Source organism: Helianthus annuus, chromosome 2 (assembly GCF_002127325.2).
Source record: "Helianthus annuus cultivar XRQ/B chromosome 2, HanXRQr2.0-SUNRISE, whole genome shotgun sequence".
NCBI classification, from domain to species: Eukaryota; Viridiplantae; Streptophyta; class Magnoliopsida; order Asterales; family Asteraceae; genus Helianthus; species Helianthus annuus.
The window spans coordinates 170,855,127-170,870,223 of NC_035434.2; positions in this window are offsets into that span (position 1 = coordinate 170,855,127).

The following is a 15,097-nucleotide window of genomic DNA, read 5'->3' on the forward strand; positions in this document are numbered from 1 at the left end:
TTTTGACAGAACAGATTTGTAGCTTATGGGACCAGTCAATTGAGGGGTCAAGCAAAGGATTGGTGGGACAATATTAAGAAGGAATAAGGGATTGAGGCTACAAGAGCCATGACATAGGAAGAGTTTAAGGTGTCTTTCCTTAAACATTATAGCCCTAAAGTCGTGATTAACAAAATTAAAGAAGAGTTTATCCTGTTTAGGCAAAAGGATGAAACAATTGACAAGATCACGGGAATGTTCCTCGACAAGTTGAGGTTTTGTGATGAGTTGGTGCAAACAGAAGAGCAAAAGATCTATTATTACTATAATATGTCGAGTGCGGAATATCGGGAGTTTATGACTCCCTCAAAATATGAAAATCTCACGGAGATTGTAAATGCCATACGGGAGCGAGAGATAGAGTTAAGAAACAAATAGAGAGGGGCGAAAGGAGGGCGTTGGGTACAAATCCAATCCCCACGAAGAAACAAAAGGTGAAGAGTTCCAAAAGAAGGGGAACGTGAAAGGGGGGTCACCTAGCTGCAAGATATGTGAACGTGCCCACCGGGACGAATGTTTTCTTAAGAACAAGCTGAGTGTTACATGCGAAAAAATGGGACATGGGGCTTCGAATTGCCCCGACAAGGTGCCGGTATGCTACAAGTGTTACCAACCGGGTCACAATAAATCTGAGTGCCCAGAGTTGGTAGGAAAGAAAGAGATGCCCGACACAAAGACGGAAGTTCCAAGATCAACGACAAGATCCTTCCACATAACTGCGGCTGAGGCCAATATTGAACCCAATGTGGTTTCAGGGACATTTACCATAAATAATAATATTTACGCACACATTTTATTTGATATGGGTGCAAATAAATCTTTTGTTTCATATAGATTTATGGAAAAATTACAAGTTTTGTCCTTTATCTTTATACCACTTTTCAGGAGGTGTCCTTTACTAGGTATGTTGTTGCAAATTTAGTCCTTTACACCCAACCCAGTTAAAAAACCATGTTAATTGTTGGGTGTAAAGGACTAAACTTGGAACAAAATACCTAGGTAAAGGACTAAACTTGCAACAAAATACCTAGTACAGGACACCGCATGTCAACAATTAACAGGGTTTTTTAACTGGGTTGGGTGTAAAGGACTAAACTTGCAACAAAATACCTAGTAAAGGACATCACCTGTCAACATTCGTTAAAAAGGACACCGCCTGAAAAGTGGTATAAAGATAAAGGACAAAACTTGTAATTTTTCCTAGATTTATTCAACATCCTTCATTTACATTAACGAAATTATCTATGCCTATGTAAATAGAAGTAGGTAATAATAAAAGTTTTATTGTTTGTGATATGTGTCGGTATTGCAAATTAAATGTTGATGGAGAAGATTACTTAGTTGATTTGATACCCATGTCGATGGGGAAATTCCAAGTGGTGATTGGAATGGATTGGTTGTCTCGACACCACGTCAAAGTGATATGCTTCCGTGCGGAGATACAACTAACATCTCCGAGTGGAATGCATGTTATTATTTATGGGAAAAAGAGCTGTAACCCCATAATATGCTCGATGATGGAAGCCCGCAAACTCATTCATCATGGGTGTAAGGCTTATTTAACCTACATGTGTGATGCGGAAAAAGAGTCGCCCAAGGTTGAAGACGTACCCGTCGTACGAGATTTTGAAGACATATTCCCGAAAGATATACCGGAGATACCACCTGAGCGGGAGGAGGAGTTCGGGATTGAATTAGTCCCGGATGTGAAACCAGTGGCTAAGGCGTTGTATAGATTAGCACCATCGGAACTTTAAGAATTAATGTCTCAGTTGCAAGACTTATTAGACAAGGGATTTATTCGGCCAAGTGTCTCCCCTTGGGGAGCACCGGCATTATTCGTGAAGAAAAAGGACGAAAGTATGCGCATGTGTATAGATTACTGAGAGTTAAACAAACTTACGGTAAAGAATCGATACCTACTTCCGAGAATAGACGACCTATTCGACCAACTACAAGGTGCGAGTTGGTTTTCGAAAATCGACTTAAGGTCAGGCTATCATCAGTTGAGAGTGAAAGAGGAATACGTAACAAAGATGGCCTTCCGTACGCGGTACGGACACTACGAGGAACGAGTTCCTCGTAATGTCCTTCAGGTTAACAAATGCACCTGCGACATTCATGGATCTCATGAACTGGGTCTACAAGCCAATGTTAGAAAAGTCGGTAATAGTGTTCATCGATGATATTATCGTATACTCGAAGAATGAGGCGGATCACATTCGTCATTTGCAAGAAGTAATAGAAAAAATTAGGCGAGAAAAACTTTACGCTAAATTCTTGAAGTTCGCTTTTTGGCTTTAAGAGGTGCAATTCCTCGGGCACATCATCAGTGCCAATGGAATATTAGTAGATCCGTCTAAAATAGAAGCAGTGTCAAAATGGAGCCCTCTGAAGAATCCGTCTGAGATTAGAAGCTTTTTGGGGCTTGGGGGATATTATAGGAGATTCATTCAAGATTTCTCCAAGATTGTTTCACCGTTAACTAAGCTAACCCGTAAAGATGAAAAGTTTGCCTGGAGTGACAAACAAGAAAGGGTGTGCCAAGCGCTCAAAGAAAATTTGACCCGTGCTCCGGTATTGACTTTACCAGATGGCATCGATGATATGGTAGTCCGACGCATCACACCTAGGCCTCGGGTGTGTACTTATGCAACGGGGCAAGGTGATTGCCTATGCCTCGAGACAATTGAAAGTCCACGAAAAGAAATATCCGACTCATGACCTCGAGTTGGCCGCAGTGGTATTTGCCTTAAAGATTTAGAGGCACTACTTGTATGGGTGAAATGCATTATTTTCACCTACCATAAGAGTTTGAAATATTTCTTTGATCAAAAGGAGCTGAATATGAGACAAAGACGTTGGCTAGAAACAGTGAAAGATTATGATTGCGAAATACACTATCATCCGGGAAAAGCCAATGTAGTAGCAGATGTGCTAAGCCGAAAGGAAGGATACACTCCAATTTGAGTACGGTCGATGCAACCTGTGGTAACCTCGAGTCTACTTGAATGAATCCGAGAAGTGCAAATCGAAGCGGTAAGGGAAGAAAATTGGAGCAAGGAACGAGTGAAAGGCTGAGTGAATGATATAATAGATATAACGGGTTGAAAACCCGGTTTGGTAGAATATGTGTTCCAAACACATGTGGTGTTAAGGACCTCCTACTTAGCGAAGCCCATAAGTCGTGTTATTCGATTCACCCGGGGTCAACCAAGATGTATCGGGACTTGAAACAAAATTATTGGTGGCCCTGGATGAAAAAAGATGTGATAAAGTAAGTCGAAAAATGTCTAACTTGTTTACAAGTAAAAGCAGAGCATCAAAAGCCTTATGGCAAGCTCCAACCGCTAGACATGCCGGTTTGGAAATGGGAACATGTTACTATGGACTTTTTAACCAAATTGTCGGAAACGGCTCGGGGATTCGATGCCATTTGGGTGATCGTGGATAGACTAACCAAAAATGCTCACTTTATTCCTATTCGTGAGACCTATACTTCTGAAAAGATGTAAGAGGTGTATATGAACGAGATTGTAGCTTGGCATGGAGTGCCGGTATCCATCGTGTCCGATAGAGATACCCAGTTCACTTCAAATTTCTTGCGCGATTTTCAAGAACAATTGGGTACAAAACTGTTGATCAGTACGGCGTATTACCCTCGAACTGGCGGGCAAAGCGAACGAACAATTCAAACATTAGAAGATATGCTTCGGGCATGTATTATTAGGGCTTTGAAACGGTTCAGAACCAGACCGGACTGAACCGAACCGAACTAGGAACCGTTTAATGCTGAATATAAGAACCGGAACTGGACCGTTTAAAAACCAATTCAGTTCGGTTCGGAACCGAGTTTAACGGTTCTCGTGTACGGTTCTTGCCAGAACCGGTTGACAAATATATCTCAAAACTAACAATTAAACTAAAAAAACAATCAAACTCATTTAAAACTTATAATGAACTCTAATGGATATGGAACATGAAGGTGACGGACTTACTAAATGATACTTTCTGTTACTTGATGATGAGACTGATAGCTATAAAGACCAAAATACATTTTTCATATTTAGCATCAATTAGCAATTCGCAACTTACAGTATGTGTAAATTAACAATTTTTGCACCGATTAACAAGCTTTAGAAAACATAAACTTCTAAATATATAGATTTGTAAAACAAACATAAATGACGGTACACATAACTCCATCCAAAAGAAATAAAGAAATGAAAAGCTCTTTGATTATAAGCTGCAATCAAGTTGTGGATTGGAATATAACAATAAATCCCAATTCATCCTTGTATCATAGTGCCAGGTTTACATAAATATTTAACTACTAAATCATGCACTAGTAATTTTATATATAATATTTAAAGTTTAAACCCAACCTGGTTCTGGAGGTTCTTTAAAAGGACTTGGCGGTTCTGAACCGAACCGAACTATGAACCGTTTTCACCCAAATTTAAGAACCGGAACCGGATCCATACCCTAAATACAAGAATACGGTTCGGATCTAGCGGTTCGGTTTTGGTTCCTTGGTTCTCGCGGTTCGGAACCGTGACTTGCTCAACCCTATGTATTATCGATTTCGACGGTAGTGAGGATGCTTACCTACTGTTGGTCGGATGTTCATACAACAATAGTTACCATTCAAGGATTGGTATGGCCCCGTATGAAATGGTCTATGGTAGGAAATGCCGAACTCTGGTATGTTGGGGTGAAGTGGGTCCTCGAGAACTTGCCCACAAAGATGTGATTAGAGCCACCAATGAAAAGGTCGACGCGGTCCGGGCCCACTTAAAAGCAGCTCAGGATCGGAAAAAATCTTATGCGGATAAAAGACGAAGACCCATAGAGTTTCAAATAGGGGATAAAGTGATGCGGAAGATGGTTAATCATGCATCATGTGGTGACGTTGATAGCTGAAAGACACAGAGGTGCATGCACCAATCAGTCTCTGTCCCGATTGTTTGAGTTTTATGTGTCTTAGGTACAAAGCTTGATACAAAACTACAATCGAGTTGGGGGGTCTAACTGGAAGCAGCCTCTCTATTCCTACGGGGTAGAGGTAAGGTTGTCTACATCTACCCTCATCAGACCCTACCTTAGCTTTGCTATTGGTGGGATTGATGATGATTTTTGAATTGGGCCTAAGGCCATTAAACATTGGGTCATTGAGTTAGGGTCCATTAGGGATAAGTTTGTTTAGTTTGGGCTTGATTATGAAAGGGTGCGTGTGTAGGGGAATAATCGTACAAATGGTTATCAAGGGATCGACACATCCTTTCTTTGATCGACGTCTCCCTTCACACACACCTCTTCATCAAGTCTTTAAGTTATCAAGTTCAGATTGTGTATTATGGTTGGTTTTACAAGTTCGTTTTAGTTTCTTTATCAAGTTTTACGATCAGTCGATCATGTATTGGTGAGATGAATGTTGTGATTACGTGGATAATTTTTATCATCCCTCAAGTCCTAAATCTTGGACCTGGGAGTCCTATGACAATGATACCAACAAAAGGCTCCCACATTCATCAGGCGTACAAGAGGGAGTCCTGTGACAATGATACCAACAAAAGGCTCCCACATTCATCAGGCGTACAAGAGGAATTCCAGGAGCTTATGGGCCAGTTACAACTTCAACAAGTCAACGAGGTTGATGACAGGAGGGTGTGGAAGACTTATTGTGGTAAAGACTTCCTGGTCAAACAAGTCAAGGAGGACATGCTTCACTCCGAGGGCAACACAACCCCAGACTTTCCATTGGAAAAGTTGGGATGTTCCAAAAGTAAATCTCTTTGTATGGGAGATAGGATCCCTACAAAGGATGCTTTAGCAAGGAGAGGATAATGAACCATGCCGCTTTGTGACATTGATAAGGAAACAACATATCATCTCTTGGATGCATGCATTGTGGCTAGATCAGTTTTGTCGCAAGTGTGTGTGGCTCAAAATTCTCATTCAGACTTTTTTTGAATCTGTCAAAGATATGTTGGAGCATGTTTCTAGGCTGCAAGTTATCAAAACCAGGAAAAAAGCGATAGAGGCGATATTCTTTCTCTCGTATTCTTGTTGTTTTGGCCATCTTAGCTCTTTGCTTGTATTCCTACTGTTTTGGCCATCTTAGCTCTTTGCTGAGTTTGGTTTGCGTTTTTCTGTTGGAACTCCTCGCTTGCCGTTAAAAAAAAACATGATTCAGTTAAACTAAAGCGCCTTTAACAATATCATTCAATGCAATCTAGCAGCAAACACACTGAAACTTGGTCCTATAATATAACCTGGCATACATGCTAGGACTAAAATTTTGTTGAAGTTGCTGAGAACAACAGTTGATGCATATTCATCCTCATTTGCAGAACTTGCAAATTCACAATGCAAAAGCAGTTGGTTTTTATGGCTACATTTTTCTGAGTGTCTTTCTCACCTTCCAACAACTTTTAAAAAGAAACAAATAAATTAATTACTTGATACATCATAAGCAAAAGAAATAAAGAATTATAAAGAAAAAATAATATACAATATTGACGTTGATTTTTTTATGTATTCACTTAGGGGCTGTTTGGCAACATCTGAATGGTTAAGTGCTGAATCAGTAAGAGGTCTGAACCATTAAGTGTTGAACCAGTAAGAGGTCTGAACCATTAAGAACATGTATAATGCTTAACCATTCAGAGGCAAATGTTTGACCAATTCAGATTAGAGGTCTTAACCATTCAGACTCTGTATAAATCTTAACCATTCAGATGCAAATGTCTGAATCATTCAGACATCTGCTCGTGAAACAAACAGTCTGAACCATTAAGTGCTGAACCAGTAAGAGGTCTGAACCATTAAGAGCCTCATTAAGAGGTAAACAAACAGCCCCTTAATTATTTATGGTCTATGGATATCTCTTTCCAAATAGAGGTCAAAATTAAATAATCATGAAACTAATAAACTAATGTAGATTGTAGATATATGTACAATAAAACAGATAGATATAACTACTCTTAACTTATCTTTAAATTATGATTCAACTAATTTGTCCTAGTTGTTGTTGTTTCCAAATACCAACAGGTGACAAGACAAATCGAACTACTGAAAAGCATATCAATGGAGACAGTTCTGAATAACGTATTGAAAAGCTAAAATAAGACTCGTTTAAATATGAACAATGATTAAACCGTGTATATATATCATTTCAGTTTTTACATATTTAAAAAGTGCGCAGGCATACACAGAAAGACGCAAACCTAAACAATTCAAGAATTAAGTGAATGAATACAATGGAATGACAATGGTTAATCACCTAAATCTATGGAGATAACTTACTTTAACTTCTAAACAATTCAGAACTAAAAAAGACCTCTTAAAAATGAGAAAAAAGACCAATTTATAAGCACAAATTAAGAAGAATTAACTAAATTAGTGACAAAAAAGATCACTTCAAGATGGGAATTGCAACATGTCATAATAGGATGATAAGTTGTAAGCGGTCATATTAACATATAATGTTTTATTAATGTTAATATGGGGTTAACCCACTTAGTAAAGTGGTCCCAGGTTCAAACTTGGGCAAGGTGAGTTATTTAATTAATTTGTGTAATGTAAGGTAGGAGCAAGCTTTGCCGTTAAAAAAAGTGTTGTAATGGATGTTATGAGGCACCATGGATATTAAGGGTCACGTTAACTTTTAACAGGTTAGATTGGATTATAACGACTCATATTACGTTGTAATAAGTTATCATGATAGCCTTAATGAGACAAGATGGAGAATAACTAGGGTCATATTAGGTCTTGATGTGTAGATTGGATTGTGACAAGTCGTGTTAAGTCATACTGAGTTATAACGCACCATGCGTGTCTTGGTGGATATAGACATATTGGGACAAACGCGGTTTAATATTAAAGTCCTTTGCTAAAATAGTTAAGTTGTGATTTAGTTCTTTAATCCTTTACATCAGACTACTAAATTCATTAAAGTGGACATATTAGAATAAAGAGTTTTATTTCGATACTATTACATCAACTAAAAATAAAATAAATTCATTGTTATATATATATATATATATATATAGGTAGAGGATCCTGTAAAAAGTGTGAGAAGTGTATTATAATACTATATATAATACTATATAACACCATATAAACACCGTATAACAATATGTAACACCATATAATACCATATAACACTATGTAACACTATATAACATTATATAACAAATATAACACTATAGTTTGTCTGATAGCATGTCTATGATAGAAGTATAGTGTTATATTTGTTATATAATGTTATATAGTGTTACATAGTGTTATATGGTATTATATGGTGTTACGTATTGTTATACGGTGTTTATATGGTGTTATATACTATTATATAGAGTGTTATAATACACTTCTCACACTTTAGACCTTTTTTACAGTATCCTTACCCTATATATATATATGTGTGTGTGTGTGTGTGTGTTACAAAATGTTATAAATCATATGTATTTAATTCTATTTTTGATTTTTTTTTGTTTATAAATTTAAGAAATCATGTATTAGATTATAACTAGTTATATTAGGTATTAATGAGTTGTAATGTACCAGAAATGTTTCATTAGACATGGTTATACGTAGGAGTGCAAACGAGTCAAGTCGAGCGAGCATGAGCGAGCACGAGCTCGTTTAACTTATGAAAACTCGAGCTTAAGCTCCGCTTGATTCGAGTTTTCTTTCTAAAGCTTGAGCTCGAGCTAAGCTTGGGCTCGTCTCGTTTATTATTTATTAATTATAATTATTATTATATATATAATTTAGTTATGTTTATATTTTTATAAATAGTAATTATTATTGTTTAAATGTATATTTAATATAATAATTAAAAGTTATATAAACAGTGGGCTCGTTTAGGCTCGCCAACCGGCTCGGGCTCGATTTCATTTAAGCTCAGCTTGTTTCGAGCTTTTTTTCAAGCCGAAATCGAGTAACTCAGTTCGTTTGTACCCCTGGTTTTACTTTTATGGCATACTATAGTTTGTAGTAGGAGAATATAGAATGGTTTACACCAAAAGAGCCCTTGAAATAAGATTCACACAGAAAGAGATGGTAAGAGCCCTTGAAACCACTTGTACCAAAATGCAATTATGTATTAGGTTCATGCCAACCTAAGAGTTGATCTAAATGAACCATTTAATAATATACTTAATTTACCTCTTATGTGATAAAACTAAGAAGTTATGTCGGTCTAGTTTTTTTTTTTTTTTTTTTTGAACGGAAAATTTTCTTTTTATTCCTGTGTTTATAATACTTGAACGTAAGACCTCCTTCTCTCAAAGTGTTTAAAAGCTTTGTATTTACCAATGGATCACCTCCCCATTGGTAGGTATGTCGGTCTAGTATAAATCGATTAGGATTTTCTGGAATAAACCATTTCATGGTATTGAAAGAACTATAAATATGTATATTTAAAGCCTGTAATGTTTGAAGGGGACATCACACATTTCCAATATGTGAAGGTGAGGCCTTAAGATCTGAAAGAAGACAAAAATTTATAAGAAGGCCATGTTGGAAAAGGCATTTGGATTGTGATGTATCGTGTATTAAATTTTGTAAAACTTTGTGTTTATTTTGTTTTTTTTTTTTTTGGACCATATATAGTTAGTTGAAAACACATCACTAATTTTAGAACATAAATATAACTTTTTTACTAAATATTAAAATGTGCAACCTTAAAAGTTAAAAATATATTATATATGATGGTTGTAGAAGTTGTTAGGCACTTTCATGTCGTTTAATTCTTGAGAAGCGAGTAGTCAACTTAGGTGGAGAGTATCTCGAGAGTACTTGGACATGATATATTTTAAAGAAATTAATTTTCAGGACATAGAAATTATGTTTTTTAGTTTTATTAAGTTAATTCGCCCCCAAATTGACTGACTAAATCTGATTATCTGAAAGCTACTTTTACAACATTGCATGCAAGGGAGAACAAACATCTTGGTTAACTGTTTCCTCTTTGAATTACATTGTATTTTGAAAAGTTAGCAATCTTTATTGAATAAAGAGTAAATTTCAAAGATTATCCTTTGTCTTTATATTTATTTTCAGACGTTGTCCTTTATTTTCAAAATTGACGAGTTTTGTCTTTTATGTTTTCATATCATACACGTTTTGTCCTTTAGGCTTAACCCGGTTAGTGTTTTCAGTTAAATTTGGTCATATGCTTTGCACATGAGAGCATTTTTGTCAATTCAAAGGTAAGTTCAACGGCAGATTTACAGCTTAAAGCTTCTGCAACCTTTGAATTGACAGAAATGCCCTCATGTGCAAAGCATATGACCAAATTTAACTGAAAAAACTAACTGGGTTAGGTCTAAAGCACAAAACGTGTATGATACGAAAACATAAAAGACAAAACTCGTCAAATTTGAACATAAAGGACAGCACCTGAAAATTGGTATAAATATAAAGGACAATTTTTGAAACTCAGTCTTGAATAAGAGTAAAATGCATACCCAAGTTAACACATGCCTGCAATTTATGATTTTCAAAAAGTTAAAGCTAAAATGCATTTTTTAACGGCAACAGAATCAATCCTGAGCACTTTTGGAACACTTACTGGACAAACGAAATACTCCGAGATAACCCGAGTCCACCACCAATTCCGGGGAAAACCCAGTAACCCATCCGCCCGTAGGCACGACCGTGAAATTATCAGTAAAACCCGTTTGGCTCAAGGATCCAATCCAACCCAGGTTTTCCTGAATCTTCTATCATTGTCCACCAGTGTCTCACTCAGCACTAAGTAAAAGTAAAAGTTAAACCTGCACCTCTCAAAAAAAATGTAAGTCTTTCACTACTTGATCTAGAAATCATTAACAAAGCTTAAATGCATTGAAAAAATATATCTAACTTGCAAGTTATTTAAATATACATGTACTGAGATTTAATATTTATATTTTAATATAAAAGCTCTTTAAGCTTATGTACTGCACAAAATAAGTTTAAAAGGTAATTATTAACCTATATATTAAAAACAAAAGTAAATGAACAGTAAACAAAATTTCCAAAGTAAATGAACAGTAAACAAAATTTTCAATGAATATATATAGTATAGTATATATAGTATAGTAATAAAAATAGAATTAAATAAATAGTAATATCACCAAAGAATGAGCTGATGTTGAGAACCGGTATCAACTATATCAAACCAGATGTATTTTAAGTAAATGAATAGTAAACAAAATTTTCAATGAATATGTATAGTATAGTAATAAAAATAGAAACCTATATATTAAAAACAAAACTAAATGAACAGTAAACAAAATTTTCAAAGAATATATATAGTATAGTAATAAAAAAAGAATTAAATGAATAGTAATATCACTAAGGAATGAGCTGGTGTTGGGAATCGGTATCAAATTTATCAAATCAGATTAAAAACAAAAGTAAATGAACAGTAAACAAAATTTCCAAAGTAAATGAACAGTAAACAAAATTTTCAATGAATATATATAGTATAGTATATATAGTATAGTAATAAAAATAGAATTAAATAAATAGTAATATCACCAAAGAATGAGCTGATGTTGAGAACCGGTATCAACTATATCAAACCAGATGTATTTTAAGTAAATGAATAGTAAACAAAATTTTCAATGAATATGTATAGTATAGTAATAAAAATAGAAACCTATATATTAAAAACAAAACTAAATGAACAGTAAACAAAATTTTCAAAGAATATATATAGTATAGTAATAAAAAAAGAATTAAATGAATAGTAATATCACTAAGGAATGAGCTCGTGTTGGGAATCGGTATCAAATTTATCAAATCAGATGTAATTTAAGTAAATGAATAGTAAACAAAATTTTCAATGAATATATATAGTATTGTAATAAAAATAGAATTAAATGAATAGTAATATCACTAAGGAATGAGCTGGTGTTGGGTATCGGTATCAAATTTATCAAACCAGATGTATTTTAGGTACCAGTTTGGTACCGGTATTCATCGGTTTTTACCCTCAAATGTCGGTTCCGTACCAGTACCGGTACCGAGCCGTGCCATACCAGATATATTCGGTACCGGTACCCGCTTTGGGAGATTTGAGTAACGGTATTTTCCGTACCGATTGTTACCGAGCTTATCAAATCATGTAGCAACGTAGCAATGCAAGTAATTGCACCGTTTAGATTACTTTTCATACACACAGTAAGTAAATTGTATTTCGTTTGAATGGGGTTTTATATACACAACAACTTATTTTGCTTTATTTTTTGTCTTTTTCTGTAATGAATGAATTATAGCATGTAAAATTAACTTGGATATTTAGATTATTGATAAGCAAATGGTATCAAATCCTGTAATCAAACCGGTATCGTACCGATACCAAATTTACTGTACCAAATCATTTTCGGTACCAATTTGGTACCCACCTTTTGGCGTTTTCAGAATCGTTACTTTCGGTTCGACACCGGTTTAGCACCATACCTGTATTTATTGATTTTTATCTTCAAATACCATACCGCAGTGTACCAAGCATTTTCGGTGCCGGTACCTAATTTCGATGATTTTCCGAATCGGTACTTTCGGTACCGTTACCGGTACCGAGCTCATCCATATTTTAACGTGTTAACACCGTAATAACTGAACTGAAAACAACCGAATTTCAAACGTGTAGGAGGTGTGGGTCCTATTATTATATATTAGGTTATTTAAAATCGCTTTTTTAGGATGGAGTGACTATCCTTTTCACGACATTTTCATTTATGTTTTGATATTCGGTATCTGCTTGCCATTACTGACATGCGTTTTGCAGTCATTGTGTCCCCGCCGTAATGTAGGACGTGTGGGTCCTATTATTATATATTAAGTTATTTAAAATCGTTTTTTTAGGACAGAGTGACTATACTTTTCACGACATTTTTATTTATGTTTTGATATGCGGTATCTGCTTGCCGTTACTGACACGCGTTTTGCAGACATTGGATCCCCGCCGCAACGCGCGGGCGGATGGAAAATCAACTACTTATATTAAAATATAGAGTAAACTGCCAAAATGGTGTATGAGGTTTGTTTAGTCACTTTTGACAGTTTAGTTCAAAACTTGAACATTTTGAATCCGGGTCCTTGTTGTTTCAATTTTTTTTGTCATTTTCATCCAAAAGTAAAATATGTTCAGATTTTCAGTTAAAATCTAGTTTTTTTTTTCTTTTTCATCCCCTTTTAATGAAGGACAAAATGGTTAGATTTTTTAATTTGTTATAATAAAACGTTAAAAGACCATTTTGCCATTCATTAAAAGGGAGGAAAAGACAAAAAAAAATGCTAACCGAAAAATATAACCAGATTTTGAATTAAAATGACCAAACCTCATAGACGATTTTAGCAGTTTACTCAATATAAATATATGATAATAGTGGTGTCAAAACTAATAGATATGCTGTAAAAAAAAGTTAAGTGTGGTTTGGACCATTTTGACAGTTTAGTTCAAAGGTTTTATTTTTCGCTTGTGGATCCAAAAAGGTTTCACCGTTGCCATTTCAGTACACTGGGTTAACTTCATCCATTTTTTCTGTTAACGAGAAGGGTAATTCACTCATTTTATATGTAATTCTGTTAACTAGAGGGACAATTCGGTCATATAAAATGATCGAATTGCCCTTCTCGTCAACAGAAAAATGGATAAAGTTAACCCAGTGGATTAAAATGGAAATGATGAAACTTTTTTGGACCAATATACGAAAAATGAAACCTTTGTACACAAAACTGGCAAAATGATCCAAACCAAATGGACTAAAATGTGATTTAACTCAAAAGTTAAATCGTAGATTTGCAAAACAAAAAAAGTTGTCTGATTCGAGAGAACTACGGGATGCTCTCCGGTTAGTTCTATACACAAAAGTTATGGGCCGGAGAGTGTGGAAGAACACCTGGGTAATTTAGAAGACGCCTTTGTCCCGGTTAAAAAAGATAGAGCTGGAAACAAGTTTGGTTTCATAAAAGTATCCAATGTCAAGGATCCGGAATGGTGGATTGAAAGCCTAAAAAAAGTTCGCATTGAGGGGGCGATTATTGGTGTCAATCTTGCAAGATTTAATAGAGATGGATCAAAGGTGGAGTTGAATAATAGTGGTAATCGTGTATCTGTTTTTGATAGGCTGCATGGTTTGGAAGTTCCGACAAGACCAGTGGGGGCCTCCTATGGTTCTGGTTCCTTTCATCAAGGGACTAACACTTACAGTTCTATTTTCAAAAAAGGAGGAGAAGTGAATAAGGTGGCTATTGAACTTCCTCCTATGAACACGGTTACGAAGAAATCTATGGAGTTTAAGTCTCTTATCGGCGAAACTAAAGATATCGACATCCTGAATAACTTGAAAGAAAATTTATGGGAGTCACAGAAGAAGGCCTAAAACTAAAATACCTGGGAGGTTTGAAGGTTTTATTGTGTTTTAACAGCCCTGAGGAAGCAGAAGAGTTTCGTTATATGAAAATGGATGTTTTGGAGAAATGGTTCGCCAGATTATATCTGTGGGAGGGTATTCCACCCATTTTCAAGCGTATAGCTTGGATTAAAGTTTTGGGTGTCTCGGTCTCCCTTTGGGATCATCATGTGATAAACAAAATTGGAGAAAGATGCGGACGTCTTTTAGTTAAGTCGGAGGTGGATCTGTCTGATGGTAACATGGCGGAAGATCGTCTTGCTATTTTGGTGAATACTGGGAAAAGGATTGCATCGGAGTTTAGTTTGGTTTGGAAGGATCAGACTATTACAGTGTGGGTGGAGGAAATATCTGGTAAATGGAGCCCGGAGTTTTTGAACATTGAGTCACCGGCTATGGAGTCTCCGGCTGAGTCATCGGAATACGAAGAGTCTATTTCCTCCGGCGATATTGGTTCGGATAGTTGCACAAGGGACTCCTCGATTCCCTGCATGGAGAATCATCAAGATTGCACGTCCCCTAGTCCCAAGGAGATTCGACAGTCAGAGGCGGCGCATGAGGAACCCGGTGTGCAAAAAGACTTTTTTAATAAGGAGATGGATGAAGTGGGCCCGGTTGACCAAAGTGATTTTTTAAATGAGGAAACA